General features: G+C 46.6%; 1 long non-coding RNA gene across 1 annotated transcript in view; it reads right to left on the bottom strand.

The window, feature by feature from the left end:
* LOC119400766 (uncharacterized) overlaps positions 1-19356 on the bottom strand; it is a 43631-nt gene that overhangs the window by 15670 nt on the left and 8605 nt on the right. The window contains exon 3 of the long non-coding RNA XR_005185214.2: positions 5745-5912. This is a non-coding gene — a long non-coding RNA (uncharacterized LOC119400766). The remainder of the gene's footprint in view (positions 1-5744; positions 5913-19356) is intronic.

The raw sequence follows: 19356 nt of genomic DNA on the forward strand, positions 1-19356 counted from the left end.
ATGGAGTTAGTGGTAGGCTGGTGCTGCGCTTGATGCAGCTGTTGTAGTTCGTCGCGGACAACCGAACGTATAAGCTCCCGAAGCGTTTCCACGTAAGTCGGGAATGATCCTAGCCCGGTAGTATAGGTAGCATTCACTTCTCCATGGCGACGGCTTCAGTGAGTAACTCCGCAACCGTCTAAGACGAACTACGAATGAGTCCACCAGAGAGTTGCTCTTTCACACCTCGCATCAAGTGTCGCAGTTTCTTTTCTTCCGGCATGTTTGGATTGGCATCGTTAAACAGATGGACCATATCCTCCGCATACACAGTCACACCTTCATTAGGCATCTGAATGTGGGACTGGATGACTCATTCAGCTCGCTCTAGACGATCAGGGCTGGAGTACGTGTCGAGGAGCCTGAGACAGAACTCGCGCCATGATGTTAGGAAGCCCTTGTGGCTCTGGAACCATGCACGAGCACCTTCCAGAAGACTCAAGTAGACATTCCTGAGTTTCGCTTTTTCGTCCCACACGTTTAAATCCGCCGCGTGCTCGAATTCAGCCAGGCAGTCTTCTACATCTTCAAAAAGACCACCACGGAAGGCACTCTGCACGCGCGGGTTTTGCAGCGTGTAATAAGCGGGTGCAACTGCAGCTGCAGCAGCAGGGGTGGCAGCAGGGGTGAGAGCAGTAGTATGCTCCATACCTGTCGACGTTGTAGTTGTACAGCGGGGCAGAATCTCGGGGGCCAGTCCACGAATTCTCCGGCTAGGACGGTGTACTGGCGTAAGCTCCGGTTTCTGGCTCACATAAATGCTACTGGAAGGGGTTGTGTTGCATAAGTGAGATTACCCCGCACCTCCACCAAAAAAATGTCACGTTCAAGGCAAAGGCCACGTTTGCAAGGCGGCGATACAAGGCCTAAGTTTCAAAAGGGGTCGGCAACACACCGCCAAAACAAAGGCGCTGGCGCTAGAATTACTGCGTCTTCGCCTGCCTGTTTCTCGCTGGCATATGAAACGCGTGGCAATATATATATATATATATATATATATATATATATATATATATATATATATAGATATATATATATATATATATATATATATATATATATATATATATATATATATAAAGGACGACGGTTCACGGGTGAATGAGGGAAATGGAGAGGAAGATGGGGACAGTTATAATAAACAGTTTCTCTGACCGACGCCATATCTCCTTCGTCAAAGGACATCTCTCATTGCAACTTGTTGTGACATCGGAAGGTGCGTGGCATCAACGGTCTGAAGCGGGGATGTATCTGCACTGAAGACGAACTTTTTATTTCCGAAGGGGGTGTGCAGAATTTCCTTTTCTTGAAGCAAAGCCATGGCGTTCATCTTCAGTGAAACATTGAAAAAGGAAAGGAGGCGTTCTCTAGGCCTAGCAATAATGCAGTATTCATTTCTTGGAGAGTGTGTGCTTGGACTGCCTGCTTTGTCTTCCCTATTTCAATTTTATGCGTACGCGGCCCAAAGTTTTTTACTGTTCAGGTGACTTTTTCGATACTGATGCATGGATGCTTGATGAATTGGAGCTTGAGATCTTTGAACACAACGTCACTGATACAAGTAATAGTGGCTCCTGTATCCAGAGCTGCCTTCAACAAGTGTCCGTTCACAAGTGCACGAAAATGTATCGGTGCAACTTTGGGTCGCCGTCTTCGTTTCCCTGGTCGTTGGCAAGAGGAGACACCATTTCACGACGACGGCACACATTTGCCAGCGAAGCAGATTTGGAAAACCAGCGGATGCACAATCTCGGCACTCGCTGCGACGGGTGCGCATCGATCCTGCAGGGTGCCATCGTCGTGTGGGATGAGGCTCCCGTTGCACGGGTTGCTGCTTCGACGAGCGCGGGGAAACGTCACTTTGGACCGAGACTTCCGCTTGGAGTGCAGCAGCAAACCTCTTGGCTGGGTTAGCAAGCGTCAGTCCAGCGAGGACCCCTTCGATCTCTTCAGGCACCCCGTCCGTCAGGCCTGATATTTTATGAGCGTCCTTCAGTTCTGCGAGGCGGCCAAGTCGCATGTTTTCCTCGTGGTAGTGCCCGATGCGTTGTTATTTTTTTAGTTTTTTAGTTGAATTGGTGGAATGGGTCTCCGATGGGATCAAAAAATCGTTCTTTCATGCTTTCTTTCATTCCTTCCCACGAGTCTTCTACGTTGAGAGTCTCGGTGAGGTACCAGCAGAACGCCTCACCTTCCAGGTAATCGCTGATGTAGCTGATGCGATCTCATTCGGACCAGGCAACGTGCTCGCTTTCGCTTCGAAGAGGCGTAACCACTTGTGCACGGGTACGTCGCCTTCAGCACCGGTGCATTTCGGCACGCTGATCTTCGTTGATATGCTCATGATGCTGGTGAGGTAGACCCTGTCAACTTATTGCGACGAAGGAGACACGGCGTCAGTGAGAGCAACTGTTTATTCTAGTTGTTCTATTCTAGTTGTTCTCACCGCGTACCTTGATAAATATATACACTAAAGAACGCAGATATAAAGCATGCAAGAAAACCGCTTCGGTAACAGAACATCAAGGCAATAGGATAGCTTACGCTCACAATGCTTTTAAGGAAGAAGTGTGCGTTATTAAAATATTTCAAATTTAACCCGTTCCCTTTGTTACCACTGAAAGGCGCAGTCGGTTTTCCTTTTTTCGCGGTGCACCGCTCTCATACGCTTCCATGGCTTGCTTTTTTCGAAAACAACTGTTCAACTTGCACTCCGGCTAAAATGCGGCAAGAACAGGAGCGCAGCGTTGCCGCTCAGAAACAATGTCATGTAAAAGTGTTTATTTGATAGCACTCGGCGACTATGCACAACAGCGACAGTCAAAGCAGAGCGCAGACTCTCAGCATGAGGAGCGTTCTTTCAGAAAAGGAGCCGAAGAGGACGACCCACTGAAAGGCCCTGGAGAGGCAGACCCATTGTAAAGTGCGAATGCGGTATATCACGCTTCTTTATAATAACTATCTTGACTTCAGTGAAGATATACTATGCCGCGTCACATCTCCACTGCATCAATTATTTTGAAGGCATACCTTAGATAAGAAGCGCCAGTCACTAGAGGATATTGATGGTATCTGGGGTTTTACGTCCCCATACGATGATATTACGAGAGATGATGTAGGAAGTGCTCCGGAAATTTCGACGATCTGGTGTTTTTTGATGTGCACTGCCTTGACATAGTTCGCAGGCCTCTAGCGTTTCACCTCCATTCAAATAAGACTGCAGCGGCCGGGATCGACTCCGCGCCCTACGGGTCAGCAACTGAGCACCGTAAGTGCTACACCACCGCGGCGGACGTCACGACTGAAGGACACGTCGGCTTCGTGAAGACAGGCAGATACACAGACAAACAAGGAACTTTTATTTGGTTCTGAGAAGACGATGAGTGTCAGGGGGCACCGTCTGCGGGCCGAACCCACGATGGAGCCGGGAGGTTGCGACTGTCGGCGACATTGCGGGCTCTCTAGACAGCTCTCAGCTGCTCTTCCTAGGAGGCACTGGTCAAGAGCCGTAGCCAGTCTTCTCTGTAGAGGAAGACGCTGAGCCCCATGCAAGTCATGGCATTGCCAGAGCATGCGCTGAAGAGTACACCTGGGATGTCCACAGCACGCACAGCCCGGGCCAATGCCTTCCACGAATTCTGAATAAATAAACGAGATGGTGATGTGTCCATCTGTAACATTCGCAGGGTGATTGTCTGTGGCCTGTTTAAGTGAAGCGGTGCACCTCTTGCAGCGGCTGTCTGGATGAGCTATTAAGTGCACAGAACTGCGATGTTGTGTTCTTGTCGACTCATCGCAGCGCAGTGAGATCTGCAGAAGGTTCGGCTCTAGATGTCGAAGAAAACTGCTGCATTTTCACGGCCCAAGAGATCCACGAGTACTGGCGGCTCATCCTCTTCGTGGCCTCTCCTATAGTGGCTATAGGAGATGGTTCCAGCACTGCGCCGATCAGGAAATGGCGGACGCGCCCAGTGTTACCGGATCACAAAACATTGTGAATATCCCTTATTGCATGTGAAAAACTTATCCGATTAGGCTCATTGCGCACCGGAGGGATCACATTTGAACCACGCGCTTCCTTGTACGTGCTTCGGCAGCGCGCGAAACACAAAATTCACCGAACGTATACACCAGGACATACACACGTCGGAAACATATATAAGGAGGATGGAACAGGCTGCGCAAAATGTATTATGTGATAGTGCGCAGAATAAGATATGTCACATTTCAATCCCGCTAATGGACCACGAACTTCTGGGCATTGACATCACATCATTTCCGCACCACGCTCTCTCCCAGGCCTCCTATTGCACCAGCTGCGAGCCGGCTTGCAAAGCGTTTACATTATCTCAGTTTACAGTGTCTCAGTAACCTGCGATTCGCTGATGACATTGCATTGATGAGTAACGCGGGAGACGAATTACAGCTCACGATTACTGAACTGGATACGGAAAGTAGAAGAGTAGGTCTGAAAATTATTATGCATAAAACTAAAGTAATGTGGAACAATCTTGGCAGAGAACAGCGCTTTGCGATAGGTGGCGAGACGCTGGAAGTTGTAAAGGAGTACGTCTACTTAGGACAGGTAGTAACCGCGGAGCCGAACCATGAGAGTGAAATAACTAGAAGAATAAGGATGGGATGGGGCTCATTCGGCAAGCACTATCAAATCATGAATGGTAGTCTACCACTATCTCTCAAGAGGAATGTATATAACAGCTGCATCTTACCGGTACTTACCTACGGAGCAGAAACCTAGAGACTTACAAAGAGGGTTCAACTTAAATTGAGGACGACGCAGCGAGCGATGGAAAGGAAAATGATAGGTGTAACCTTAAGAGACAGGAAGAGAGCAGAGTGGGTCAGGGAACAAACGGGGGTTAAGGATATCATAGTTGAAATTAAGAAGAAATGGATATGGGCCGGCCACGTAGCACGTCGGCAGGATAACCGGTGGTCATTAATGGTAACTGACTGAATTTCAAGAGAGGGCAAACGCGTGAGGGGAAGACAGAAAATTAGGTGGGTAGATGAGATTAAGAAGTTTGTAGGTATAACGTGGCAACAGAAAGCACAGGACCGGGTTGATTGGCGGAACATGGGAGAGGCCTTTGCCCTGCAGTGGGCGTAGACAGGATGATGATGATGATGATATACAACACAGTACAGGGCTCACGTACGGTGCATTTGCTTTGGCGCTTTCCAGGTGTCGCACGTGTCGCCTTTATGCCTCCATTACCCCTTTAAAAGAGTTCGTACCACTAACATTACCAGTAGATCTGAGTATGCCGTGGGACTGCAAACTGGAAGAGGTGTAGTTGGCACACTGAAGTCGAACATTGTCCCGTGATGAGAGATTACAGCATGACACCCCAGATAGGAACATTTTTGGCATCGTTTTGATACCATTACATAACACATCGTAACGTGGTGACCTCAACACAGGAGATCATATCATGGTTCAAAGTGTGCCAATCCCAGATACAATGCAAAATAGATTAGATGTGCAACGCTTTCTGTGGGTGTAGGGCAAGGACCAATAGAACCACTCGGAAGAAAAAAGCTTGCGGCTGAAAATTAATCAGAACTTCATCAACACAGTCACTGCGAGCGCCCCTCTACGTCCTTTATGTTAAGCATTATGGTCTCTTTAGTTGTTTTTTTATTGCTGTGACGAGATAGCTCGGATTGGTGGTGTTACTTACAGCAATCTTTATAGTTCACGCATCTGGAGTCTTCACTGCGATGCAGGGTTTTAGTACAGGTACAAATTTCTTGGTTGGCAATGCAATAAACATTTACATCCGGGCACTTATTTTCGGGTGAGGTGCCATCGGCACGACACCGACCATTTTCTTTATTCTCCGGGCAACCTTGAAAAAAATGCAAAAATAGGCATTTAGAATGAATAAAATACAAGAATATTTTACAAAATACAATTGATAACAGTACTTCATAACGACTGAAAATATAATTATGATCGTCATAAAAATATCTTTTTTTTTTCAAGTTGACGCACTGTACACTGGCGGAGGTAGCACTGTTAACGTGTTAGCGTAAAAGAGCCCATGTTGCAGAAATTCTGTTGTCGGCCGCATTGTTTGTGAGCGAAAACTTATTGTCGGTGACTGAAAAACTGCCATCGACGCAAATAACAATAACTGATGTGCTCCGGTTCCAAGCGAACAAAGGGCTTCGGCGTGCCAAGCAGGTGTTTGAACACAGAGCCACGCCAATGCTTGAAAATGCTCTGAAAGTAACTTTCACGTATCAGAAACGCACGCCCTATGTACAAGAGTCACAGTGCGAGTTGTAATATTGCAGGTGTGGCATACTTTTCTTCTTCTGGCACGACGCACTTGGGACATAAACTAGCAGTAGGTAGTCGGCTGAGGAAAAAGAAGAAGTAGTTGGAACAATGGCGGATATACATTAATAAACCGCGCTGTGTTTTCGGAACCGCGTTTCAGAGTGCTATACAGGAGATCGCGGTACAAGCGTACATATCCATCGGGCATCACATCAGGTGAATTGCGTAAAGCGATTGTGGTTCAGCAGGCCACTTATTACAAAAGGCACGCACATTGCTTCACGTATTTTCTTACAAACACGTCGTAGGTACATCGCAACTTCGAGAAAGTAGCACGCGAATGTTTGGTACTGGTTTAAAGCATGTCATACATTACAAAAGCACACACATTACAAAAGCACACATACACACAAAAGCACACACAAAAGCACCCACAAGAGGGCGGAAATCTTTATCTTTTTTATAGGTATTTCTTGTGTGTGTGTTTCTCTGTCTGTCTGTCTGTCTGTCTGTCTGGCTGGCTGGCTGGCTGGCTGGCTGGCTGGCTGTCTGGCTGGCTGGACGACCGACCTTAATGAGAAGCGAAGCAGAGTGCGATGAGAATGGCGCCTAGTATCGCTATCGCGTTCAACTATTAAATGCAAAGTTTAGGCGTCCCCAATTTTTAACCCCTGTTTTTCCAATTGAGAGTTCTACGCAATAAATTATGGATAGATAGATTAGGACAGCAAAAATGGTAGCAATGGGAGCGGTCCGAGGCTTCTCTGTCAGGGAAACTTGGAATGCCACAAAAAAATCTGAACCTCCACTCAATTTTCGCGGAGGCATATGACAACAATCCGGCAGCTATATATGTTGGGCAGTGCGGTCATATAGTGAGATTGAAGCGCCTACGTCAGGGAATACCGCATACCCTGGTTGCGCGTTCAATTAAGTGTACTGATGATGATGTCGCATAGTAACACACAACGTGACGTCTGGGCTTGTCATTTTAGTTACACCGGGGAACATAGCAGGGAGCTGTTAAGAAAACGCCAGGCCTGCGCGGAAAGCGCAGCACAGTCACAGCGAAAGCTGGAAGAGCGGCTTTTCTAGAGCGCGTTATAAACTCTCCTGTGGCTACTAATACAGGTATATTAGCAACGTACCCACTACGCCACAAAGCGTAATTTTTGGGAAGTTTGGAAGCACCCAGCGCGACATTATTCGTTGTTCTGCAAAGAAGCGAGGTACCATATGTAAGCGATTATGTGCAGTTTGCTGATGCGGCGGTTGATGACGATGAATAATTATGGTTGCGCCCTTTGTAATGGGTTGGAAGCTTTAAACGACCCACTAGTTACGTAATGCATGTTGTGTGACGCCCGGTCGCTATTTAACTGTCCCACCACGCTTTATAACACACTTTAACCGGAGAAACGTAGAGCGAGAGAGAGAGAGAATTGACTTTATTGAGATCCTGAGGAAATGGATCATGGGAGCCTTATGGGCTTCCTTCGCAACCAACAGAAGTGCACTTGCGAGGAACCCACTACGCTCTAAATCATTGTAATTTTTGAGAAGTAGGGCAGTAGGCACTGTGCCATTTTTCGTCATTTTACAGACAACCGTGGTACCTGCTAAACGCATGTAAGGCATTATGCGTACTTCGTTGATGATGTGCGTGATGACGATGAAGAATTATGGTAGAGCTTTTTGTAATGGGTTGGAAGCATTCAACAACCTACTCGTTGCGCAATTCGCATTGTATGACGCCTGGTTACATAATTCGCGTTGTGCGACGCTTGGTGCTTATTTTACTCTTCTACCACGCTATATCGCATATGCTAATGTGGTTCCTTCCCGACATGAAGCCTGTATAGGACCTTTTTGCAAAGCAGTTTCCAGCACCGGAATGGCTCAGAGGTTGAATACTGGGCTCCCACCCAGAGGGCCCAGGTTCGAACCTCGTTCCATCCTGGAATTTTTTCTTATTTAGTTTTTTTTCTTATTTCGAGCGATACTGGTTACGGACACCGGCGGCGGCGGCGGACAACTACGGCACCAAAAACGGCTGGTGAAATGATCTCATAACAGCTTTCGCTGTAAAATGAGATTTTATGGATATTAGGAGTAAGAACGGGGTTTTCCCTTTCACAGCCATACATTGCGTTATTTGACACAACACTCATATGCATCAATACGACTCGTCGTGTAGAGTAGGCTGTTCAGGGTAGAGCGTTTAGGGTAGGCTGCAACGACCGCGCGGCATCGCAGCTGCCATTTGGAAGCCCAATTCACGGCCGCTCAATGAAAATGTTTAGCAGCCATGACCAGCTGCTGCCCAGTAAATGCACCAGTTCCCTACCGTTAAAACTGCCGAAACTGCGGAGCAGTGTAAGGAATTCGCCTGCCTCAATTGACGCTTGGCTTGGGTTCGGCTGAGTCCAAGCGGCTTCTTCACCTTTCTTTGTTGGTGCTCGCCTTTTTCGGAATCTGCGTGTTACCTCGCAGGCACTGGCGTTTCCCCTACGTTTCGTCTTCTAACGATCTGCGTATCAGATATCACTGGCTTCCAGGGCACTGCAGCCTACTTGAAAACGTCAAGTCGATGGGAGGCAAAGATGACCCACTTTAACACAAGAATATTGCCCATTCCGTTTTCACGGCCGGACACTAACGCTATTGTGTGTACTCTCCTCCACCAAAGTGGTGTAGCATATTGGTCTTTGTTGAAAATAAAGAAGTGGGACATGGGGCTTAGGGGAAGCGCGATAGACTAGAAGGGAGAGGAGGAATCGTAGGTAGCTTGTGCGCAGTAAAGGCGTCGACGACCTTTGGTCTTAGTTTAATACAATGTGTGGTGCCGAAACCCTCGAGCGCTTATTCATGACCTACAATGACTTCGGCCGAGCGCCTTCGGAAGGTGCTTGCAAATCTCAGGGTCAGCGTCTGTCGGCTTATTACGCTCCTGACAGAACTGTTGCTGAATACCGAGGACGAAGCGCACCATGCCATGGAGCACGTCAACTTTTTGAAGAGCGAAGAAGGTGAGCTCCGCCGTTTGACAAGGATATCGTCGACGTTATTGAAGACGAGGCGGTATGCAGTCGCTGACCGGCCGTATTTCCTATCTGAACGCGAACAATTTACTCACACACATGGTACCTCCCATCTGTATCTTGCTTACGCCACACATGACAGCGAAAACTACAACGAAACTGGTGTGTATAGAATCACCGACGACTGTGACCGCATCTCCGAAGACATGGACAGGGACGTGACATGCGAGTCCGGAAAAAGTTGAAAGAATTTAACTCGAAGTGGAATGAACAGTGAATGAGTGGTGATGACGTAGAGAAACAGCGCGCCGCCGAATAAGGATCCAACGATTGAGGTCCCTTTTGGCAGTGATTAAGCGGTGACGACGTGCGTGAAAGATGAGCTTCTCGGAGAATCACTTGGATCTCTTAATCACGCAGAGCTGTTACACTATGCTACAGGCGTGTACGCATGATTTGCTAATTTTGGAAGCATTTTGAACTGCATTGTACAACCAAGAAAGTGCGATCATCCCATGACGATTGTCGCAGGTAATCCAGTGTTAAAGCAAAAAAAAAAACGTTGCAGGCAATGCCGTGAATGGCAAGGATGAAGCTAAACAGGTTTTTGTCAGCGACCAACTGAGTAAGCGTGCAAAGAACCTGCCGATAGCTCGCCCACCGTCAATGATGACTCATTCGATCTCCTCGGTGCTGAAGCTAGCAGTGCAGTCCTACCGTGTTTCCTGTGGTATCCTCGTAATTGGATGCACAGCCTGGACATTAGGAATTTGCTGCACTCAACTTCGAGGATCTGGACGAGGTTGTGACGAAACAAGGTGATGTACGCCTAGAAAAGGAAGCGGAAGCACTTCTGCCTCCGGAAGCAAAGGGCAGAGCCCTTCGGACGTCGCCGAAACAAACTCATCACCGCGGGATCTAGTGCGCACCCACAACAAGCAGCTTATTCCCAGGTTGCAAAAAGAGAGCCATGTACAGAAACTCGCCACTGATGTGATGATCCTATCAGAAAAAAATGCGTGCGTGTTGGCATGCGTCTCAGAATTTGGGATATCGCGCAGTTCGCGCCGCAAAAACAGAGATCCCCGCAGATGCACAGGCTCTTCGTGGAGGATACACCACCAATACGCTGCGGTAAAGCGTGAGTAGGAAAAACGGAATGTCGAGCGCACCACTAATGCCGTGCCAGGATGGAAACTACGGAGATGAAAACGCGCACATTTCCATGCCACATCGGCCCGCTACCTCCAGGGCCGAGATTCAACGCAGAATCTTGTTGGAGGCGCGGCAATGGTGCAAGAAAAAAGCGGTCTCCAAGTGACATTGCTACATTCCGGGCGAGACGCGACAGACTGAACTTGTTTCGTGCGTATTGACCCTGACCACGTTTTGAAGCCCTGTACATAGGATGTGTTACAACCAACGAAAAGACGTATGGCTCATTCTTCCCGTCTTCTTGAAGGATGTTGAAAATAAACAAGTGGCTTAGGGAAGCGTGATAGAGGAGAAGGAACAGGAGGATTTGGCGCTAGCCCTTTCGCAGTAAAGGCGCCTACGACGACGGGTCCTCGCTTATTACAGAATTTACCAAGTATTCGGCACCGCCGTCTTCACGAACTAGACCAAGGCATGCAAGGTGAAAAACCGTCAAGCGTGAAAAGGTGCTGTTCATGCTCCCCGCACAGATGACGCTAGTTGTGGTGTTCACTCCTCACTATCTCCACCTTATCGACCGTGCGGACTGTCCGAATTGCGAGGTATAAGGGGTGTTCATATAAAAAGGTACGAAACGTAGTAACAACTTCACCATTAACATAGATACCTATGCTGCTATGGGAGAATAAAGGCAGACAACTAGGGTTGTGACTGCACTCTCCGCCGTGGATCTAGCATGGGGGGGGCACCCAGATGTGCAGATGGGGGCAGATACTCTTTAAAGAGCGCTGCCCAATTGACGCAGCAGTGCGTGTGAGAACAGGATGGCGTTCACATTGCAAACTTCGACGACTGAATGGCAGCGAGGCATTATTCGATTTTTGGCAGCGGAAGGTGTTAAACCGGCCATCATTCATCGCCGGAGGCTGAACGTATATGGGGAAGACTGCGTGTCCGACAAGTCTATAAAAATGTGAAGCACTTCAACTTGGGTGACGACCTCGAGGACGCTGTGGAGCAGTGTGTTTCGTCAAGACCACAGGAAAGCTGGCAATCAGTAATCCTTCAGCACGTTCGTCAAATGGATCGTTGTGCCCAGGCATATGGTGTATATATTGAATAAAGTTTTCATTTATACCCACAGTATCTTTCGTACCTTTTTATTTGAACACCCCTTGTATGTGGCACTCTAGAGACTAAAGAACCCCTCTTGTGCGCCTGCCTGCGATATGGCATGCAAAGAAAATCAATGGCCACCTTTTTGCAGAATTCTGTCAAGCAACACGTAATGGAAAAAGTTCGCTTGGAACCCACACGTCGTCATCAGCGCAATGTTTTCAAAGCTCTGAACAAGTTTTCGCATGAGACAAAACTCTACAAAAGACTGAAAATTGTTTGTCGACATCCAAGGATTCGCTTCATAACCACCTGCTACCTCATCATCAACACCTGCTCTCTACTCACTTTTCCACTCTCTTCTATTTCCTACGCTGCGTAGCTGGCCAGCAAATTGATTTAGGCCGACCTCTTAGTTTTTCTCTAATAAAAAACCGCTTTCTCTCCCTGTCCTTGAAGTCACCGTTGGATGAGGTAACATTGGTGACTGTGCAAACGTCATGTATTACGTGTCTTTAGAAGGGTCACGCTAGATGTCGGGGCTTTCTAAAAATGTGTACGATTATGCTAATCTCTGCCGCAAGGTGCTGTGTTATTCGTAAGCAGGAGCAGTACATCTTAACTTGTCCTAGGGTAAGCGAGTGTATAAAGCTGCGCGTCCTGAAAAACAAACGCCAGGGCTGTGCGGAACACACATTCAAGTCACAGCGAAAGATCGGCTAGTGCCATTTCTCGAGCCCATTGTACATTTTCTTGGCCCACTACTACAAGTATCACTGCAAGGCACCCACTGCGCCATGAATCATTATATTTTTTGTAAATTTGGGAAGCACCCTCTATGCCAAAACTCGTCGTCACGCGGGGGAGCGAAGTACCCGCTACACGTCTGCAACGCATTATGTGAACTTCGTTGATGCTGTGACTGATGACGACAAAGCCTTATGGCTGACCCTTTAGTAATGGGTCGAAAGCTTTACACCAACCAATCATTACGGAGTTTGCATTGTTTGATGCCTGGTACTTATTTTCATCTTTCACAATGCCATACTTAGGAAGAATGAAAAGAATTACATTATCGGCTATTGATTACGACTACGCAACAAAGTATGCAGTCCGGTACAGATTTACAACGTGCTTTTTTTTAGGTTCGACTAAGGCTCGACTCGGTCATTAGTAATGAGTAGCTTCCTGAACTTGGCTCTACTATCCTCATTGGGAATTCGACATGGATTGAGTCTTTCTCTGGATCACGAACGCTTCTGATGACAGTTTCTGCTGGCGCTGATCGGCACAATGAAAAGATTCAGAGCTGAACTTTAAAAAAAGCCTGTTCACTTAAAGCTTTGATCACCCTGTATATCGACGAAAGGAGACACTTCTGGAGCCTTCTCAGGCAGCACAAGAATTACGTTGGCAAGGGCCACATTGTGACAACTGCAGTTGCAAAACATGCCAAAAACACGGGTCACGAGATCGGCTGGCACAACGCGCACATCTTGGCCACGGAGAAGAATTTGGCTACGATGATTAATCTTGAATCACTGATAATTCAAAGAAGTAACAGAACCTATATACCATCTTGAATCATTAACCACATGTACAACGTTCAACGCCATGCGCTCAACGCTACTTAAAGTACTGCCGCTCCTTTCACTGTGAACAGGGATCCGTATGCATGCGGAAATATAATTTTCCTTCGTTTTCACATTCTTCCATGAGCTGTTTATTAACAATGATGTTAATAGACTACACGGTATTCCGTTGAACATTCCACTAAATATTTCAAGCAGAATAGTTTGAACGGATCCAGCAACACATTTGAAGCGCCTATTTTTTATTTGAGGGTGGCATATAGTGATGCCTGGACACACTCTTAGCATAACTCATACCACGAATACAACATATTTATTATCTTAGTCACGGAATGAAGTATCTATATTGGTATCGACCAATGCGATTGCACTCTCTTGAACTATTCTTCGCGCAAATCACAACAAGCGCTGGTTTGCATCAATAAACCACTACAAGTAAACTGAGCCTTGCGTAAAGAGGACAATGTTGTGAAGTTTTTGTTTTATTTCTGTGATTTTTCACTGATTGGCTGATAGACGCAGTCGCAACAAATATTAGTGCACCTGCAAAATGCGATGGATCTGCGGACATTGAAACGCAATGCTCTCGAGGACGTTATAACTTGGCGTGCGCGGTCAGCTTCGACAATGCGCTGCTTTGTTATATTTATTATATTTGACAATGATCTAAATTATCTGTTTCGTTGTTTCTATTCAAGAAAGAAAAATCTTCAAATAATATTTTTTTGTCTGACTGATTTTTGTGATAGCTTCAAGTTGCTGGCAAGTTTTGGAGATGGGGTTTCCTTTAATTCTTTTTTATATTCTGTTTCCTTTAGCAGTAAGGCACCACAGCTCACTATAGAGTCATGGCTTAGACTAAGTACGACTTGGATTCTTCACCCACAAAGGCAGCTACTTTTCTTGTAGGTCGAGCATTTTTGCTCTAAAAAGGAGCCATAACTCTAGAGTGCTGCTTGCTCAGAAAGTTGCTCGAATTCTGGAATGAATTCCTGTAAGCAAGGCATATCTAATTCAATTTCCCTGGCTGTACCTATACATTTTTCTTGATGACGATGTTTGCGTCTTTTCGCACGTTAGCTTCATTTCAAATGAGACAGCTTTATGGTGGCTATTACCAGGTACCACCAAAACCATCTTTAACCAGTATGGCTGATTAGCTAAAAATAACTGTGTATTATCTTCTCTCATGCCCTGTTTTACCATCTGAGTTAAGGAAAGATTGTTAAGCATGTTTAACATTTCCGTGGCTACTGCAGATGAAGTCTTCGCATCAGAAAACTGCTCATCCCAAGAAAGAACCGGGATAATAACGTCTCCAAGATAGTTAGCAGTGCGGTCTCTAGTGTCTTCAAAAATCGGTCATTACAGTGGTAGGACTTGAAGAGACCTATGAAATGAACACACGGATAGCCTTCTCCCGTTTGGCAATCTGATCTTGCACCATACATCCTCGCACCAATATCAAGTGCGGAACAAGAAAGTGAACTGTCAACAAGTATGAGGACCCCACCACCACTGCAATTTATATCATTTCTAAAGCAGGTTAACAGCTTGGTAAAACCCTGATGTTTTGTCATCATCCAGCCATGATTGCACTCCGAGCGCAGCGCTTGGTTTTGTCATGTATACTAGCTTACGAAAACTTCCACTTTGGTTTCGAAGCTATGCCAACTGACAAAGATAAAAGTGACAATTGGTATGGACCTGTACATGTGTCATGTTGTTTGTGCAACCTATCCGCTGCTTTCATCGGCAACATGTTTGCCCATTTCAAACTGTTGATCGTGATTCAGATTTACGCGATTACAGTCAGAACCGTTAATTCTGCCGAATTCCCAAAGAAACTTTCTTTTCCTGTGCACTGTCACAGAGTAATATTCTTATATACTATATTGGAGCGTTTTAACTGTTTCGCGTTGGCTAAAATCGCCTGTCTATCTTGATACGCTGAAAATATTGCAAAAAGCGGCCGACGTTTATTATTCTTGTAGCACCTAAGCCTGTGTGCTCGTGTAGCCGGGGAAAGTGCCTTGATCCTGGGAGGGAAGTGGTCTAGATTGTGACGTGGGTTGTGTCTTGAGCTTAAGGGGTTGGTGGTGATGAAGTAACGGTAGAGGAAGTCGGCGAGGGGTCGCCGGTGTTGCGTCGACTGCGCGTCTCCATGGAGGTACGGGAATGGTGCACCTCCAGAAGTAATGTTATGGGTAGCTTGTTTAAACAGATATTTACAATGCACAGCGCAGGCTGGACAAGATGACGCCAGTCCAACAACAACCAAGAGCGATGTCGTCTTCCTCTACTTTCATGCAGCCACGTTGTGGCGGCTGTTCTTTATCAATATCTAAACATCTGTATAAAGCTGCTTTGTTTGGTCTCAAGTATCGACACATGCTTCGGCCATGACAAGTTACGATCAATCATCACTCCTAGAAATCTGTGACGCGTTACTCATGGTACGGCCGCGGAATATATTGAAATCTGGTAGCGCTACACCACTTCGCGCGTAAATGCAAGGGCCGCACACTTCGCTTTCGCCAATTGTAGACATCGCAAAGGCATATATTTAGGGGTGACTGACACTGCACGTTGCAGTTTTGCACGAAGATGTGGCCGTGAGACACCGGAAGCCTATATGCAGATGTCATCTGCGTACCGGCTCATCCTAGCAGTCTCTGGTACTACATCGCGAGTCTACTCAGGGTTATGTTGAAAAGCGTCGGGCTGAGAATGCCACCTTAAGTAACGCCATGAAGAAGTACGTGATGACTATCTCGCCAACTGTCGTGTTCGTAAATACGCTCCTGCCTGTATGTAATTCATTATTCAGAGAAACATCTTGCCTCCAATCCCTAGCTCCTCAAGTGCATCGAGAATGGCGTCTTGTAACAGATTATCATATGCGCCCTTGACTTCCAAGAAGTGTGCTCCTGTCAAGCGTTGACCCATATTTTAACGCAACAGCGTTAGAGAGCTCGTTTCGCAGAAATGCCGCCATCGGTGTCGGCGTCGCTACGTCGCTTGTGAGAGAAAAATCGTTCATTGAGAAAGATGCAAATGAAATGAACACTAAAAATCGTCAGTCCCACTGAGGATCGAAGCCGGTCGTTTACGTGGCGAGCAGGGGTCTTACCACAAGGCCAGAATGTTACTTGCAACTGCTTCGAGAAGAAAAGTACAAGAATGCCATGTAGTGGAAGGAGTATTCTTAACGCATTTGGTTCGGCAGGTGTCACGCTGAAAATGAGGCTATTCGGCTATTTGTAGGCGCATTGGCGAAGCCATCAAGCTACGTTTTTTGCGCGACGCTATGCTTCGAAAAAAGCCGGGATAGTGCAGCCATCGCTGCTAAAAACACACACGAACTTTCAAAGAGCTACAAAAATGGACAACTATGTCCATCTAGCTGAAAACATATCAAGCCAACGCCTCCGTTTATGGCCTCCGAGATGGCGGGCGCGCGCCCGCCATCTCGGAAGTCATGCTCCTTTCTAGAGGAGGCGTTGATCAAGCAAACAGCAAACATTAGATAATCTGCTGCCATCTGTGAGGCATTGTGAGAAATATGTCTCGACTCTAGCACAGGGAAGTGCTTTAGATCGAAAGTACCATTACTATAGATACATAGTGCGCGCGTGTGTGTGTTGTGCGCGTGTGTGTAACAACACACATTATTAAGTTGTAACATTCCAAGACGGACAGAGACAGACGATTTTTTATTCTTCTTCTTTCTCTTTCCCCAGTTCCCCAGCCAAAGCAGTTTTTCGTCTTTGAGTCGCTACACTCTCCCTTGCTTTGTTTTGTCCCTCCGCTGGGTGTATGGAATTACATTGCCGATGGCAGCTATTTCCATGACACCATCTTCCGTTACGTAGCCGATGGTCTTAAGTATTCCGTCTTTTGTAGCCGTTTTGGTCTCCTTAAATGGTCCCAACAGTTTTGCACTATGACTGCCATAGCCTTTCCGTATCGAAGCTAGATCACCTAGAGTAATATTGGAGATCTTGTTGTTATGACGCTTGTCAAACGCTCGTTTAAGCGACTCCCTGTGTTTTCTTTGGCTCTCTGCAGTCTTCTTGGTCTCCTCAAGGTGTAGTTTTGTCTTGATTTCCAGCGTGTCGTCTGCAGGCAGATACGCCGGTTCACCGAAGGCCGCATACTTGGGAATGCATCCCAAAGCACTTGTATGGGATCTATTATGATGCGACACTGCTGCTTGTAGGCAACATTTCCACCCTCCTGGGAATTCCGGGTACATGCTTATGTATTGTTTTATGTCTCGTATGACCCGTTCTGCGAGCCCGTTGGCTGACGGGTGGTATGGGGCTGTGAACTTCATAGTGATGTTTTTTTCCTGTCCCCACTTAGCAAGTTCCTGGCTCCTAAATGCCGATCCATTGTCAGATACAATGCATTTCAGTCCCTTAAACATGTCCCTGTTCAGTAGTGCTATGACGGTTTGCGCATTCTCCCTTCCTGGCTTGGCCGCACCAATCCTTGAGCATTCGTCAATGCATACTAAGAAAGACTGAGTTCTCCTCACGCCTTCGCTTTTTTTCTTTAGCTCAGCGAAGTCAACATGAACGGTCTCAAACGGCACACTTGCGCGAGGTGGGAATATCATAGTGTCCGTTTTCTGCTTGTATTTAGCCTTGTTGAGTTGACAATCGTGGCAGGAGCTGATGTAATCGGCAACATCCTTCTTCATTCCTGGCCATGGAAATCGCCTTCTCAATTTGTAATAGGTTCGCCAAAACCCATCGTGTCCTCCTGAATGTGGGCTGTCATGATACAGCTCAAGAACCTTTCGCACCAACGTAGCTGGAACCTGGAACTTTCCTCCTATGGGCATCAATTGCTCTGTACCTTCCCAGAGTTTGAGTAAGTTCACACTTTCCTTTTTCCCACAGCCACTGATTATTGGAAGCCGAGAAAGTGCATCGGCATCTGATAATTCTTGCCCGCTTCTGTGTGCGACTTCAAAGTCAAACTGCTGGATTTCACTGATCCAGCGGGCCGTTATCTCTTTTGGTTGTGAAACATTCAGCAAATGGCTAAGTGCCTGATGATCAGTGCAGAGTTTGAATTTTGTACTTTCGATGTAAGATCGAAAATACCTCACTGCTAGAACAACAGCCAATGCCTCCTTCTCTGTTGGGCTGTAGTTCTGCTCTGCCTTCGTAAACGTTGCAGTAAAGCTCTCATTTGGGCTAGTTGGTGCACAGGTCAACACATAGTGTAGGGTTGCGCGAAAGAACACGGACGAAGGGAAGTTTGCGCCCGTCCTGTCCACTTCCCTTCGTCCGTGTTCTTTCGCGCAACCCTACACTATGTGTTCGTAAACGTATACGAATAGTAGCCAATAATTTGGGCTCCTCTTTCATGTTTTTGCTGATACAGAACAGCACCTGCACCGAAGTTGGAAGCATCTGTCGCCACTTTAAAGGGAAGAATGAAATCGGGTAGCGTAAGGATCGGATCTGATGATATGGCTGATACTAAGTCATCGAAAGCCTTTTCACATTCATCAGTCCAAATAAAATCTGTGTTCTTGTGAACCAAATTGTTCAATGGTTTCGCTCGGGCCGCAAAATTTTTTTATGAAGTTTCTGAAGTGTCCGGCAAGCCCAAGGAAAACTGAGCGCGTGTACACTATCTGGCTTCTTCATGTGCCTTACGCGCTCCACGGACTCTTCCTTAGTGCTTTTAGTAAATCCATCCAGGACGCGTCCAAGAAATGTAATTTTTGCCTTGAAGAACTCACTCTTCTTAAAATTTACTTTCAGTTTAGCTTCGCTCAGTGCGATAAAAACAGCAGTCAGATGTTCAGCGTGAGACCTCTCATCGTTTGAAGAGAATAAAATATCTTCGATATAGACGTTGCAAAATACCCCAAGAAAGGGTTTCAAGACGCCATTCATCATCTTTTGAAACCAGGTAGCGCTGTTCTTCCAACCGAAAGGTAAGCGATTGCCCTCATATACGTCAAAGGGAGTGACAAAGGCCGTGTACATTTTATATTCCTCTTCGAGTGGTACCTGCCAAAATCATTTGCAAAGATCTATTCTTGAAAAGACTTTGCAAGCTCCTGTTTCCTCAATTA

This window comes from Rhipicephalus sanguineus, chromosome 7 (genome assembly GCF_013339695.2).
Source record: "Rhipicephalus sanguineus isolate Rsan-2018 chromosome 7, BIME_Rsan_1.4, whole genome shotgun sequence".
NCBI lineage: Eukaryota > Metazoa > Arthropoda > Arachnida > Ixodida > Ixodidae > Rhipicephalus > Rhipicephalus sanguineus.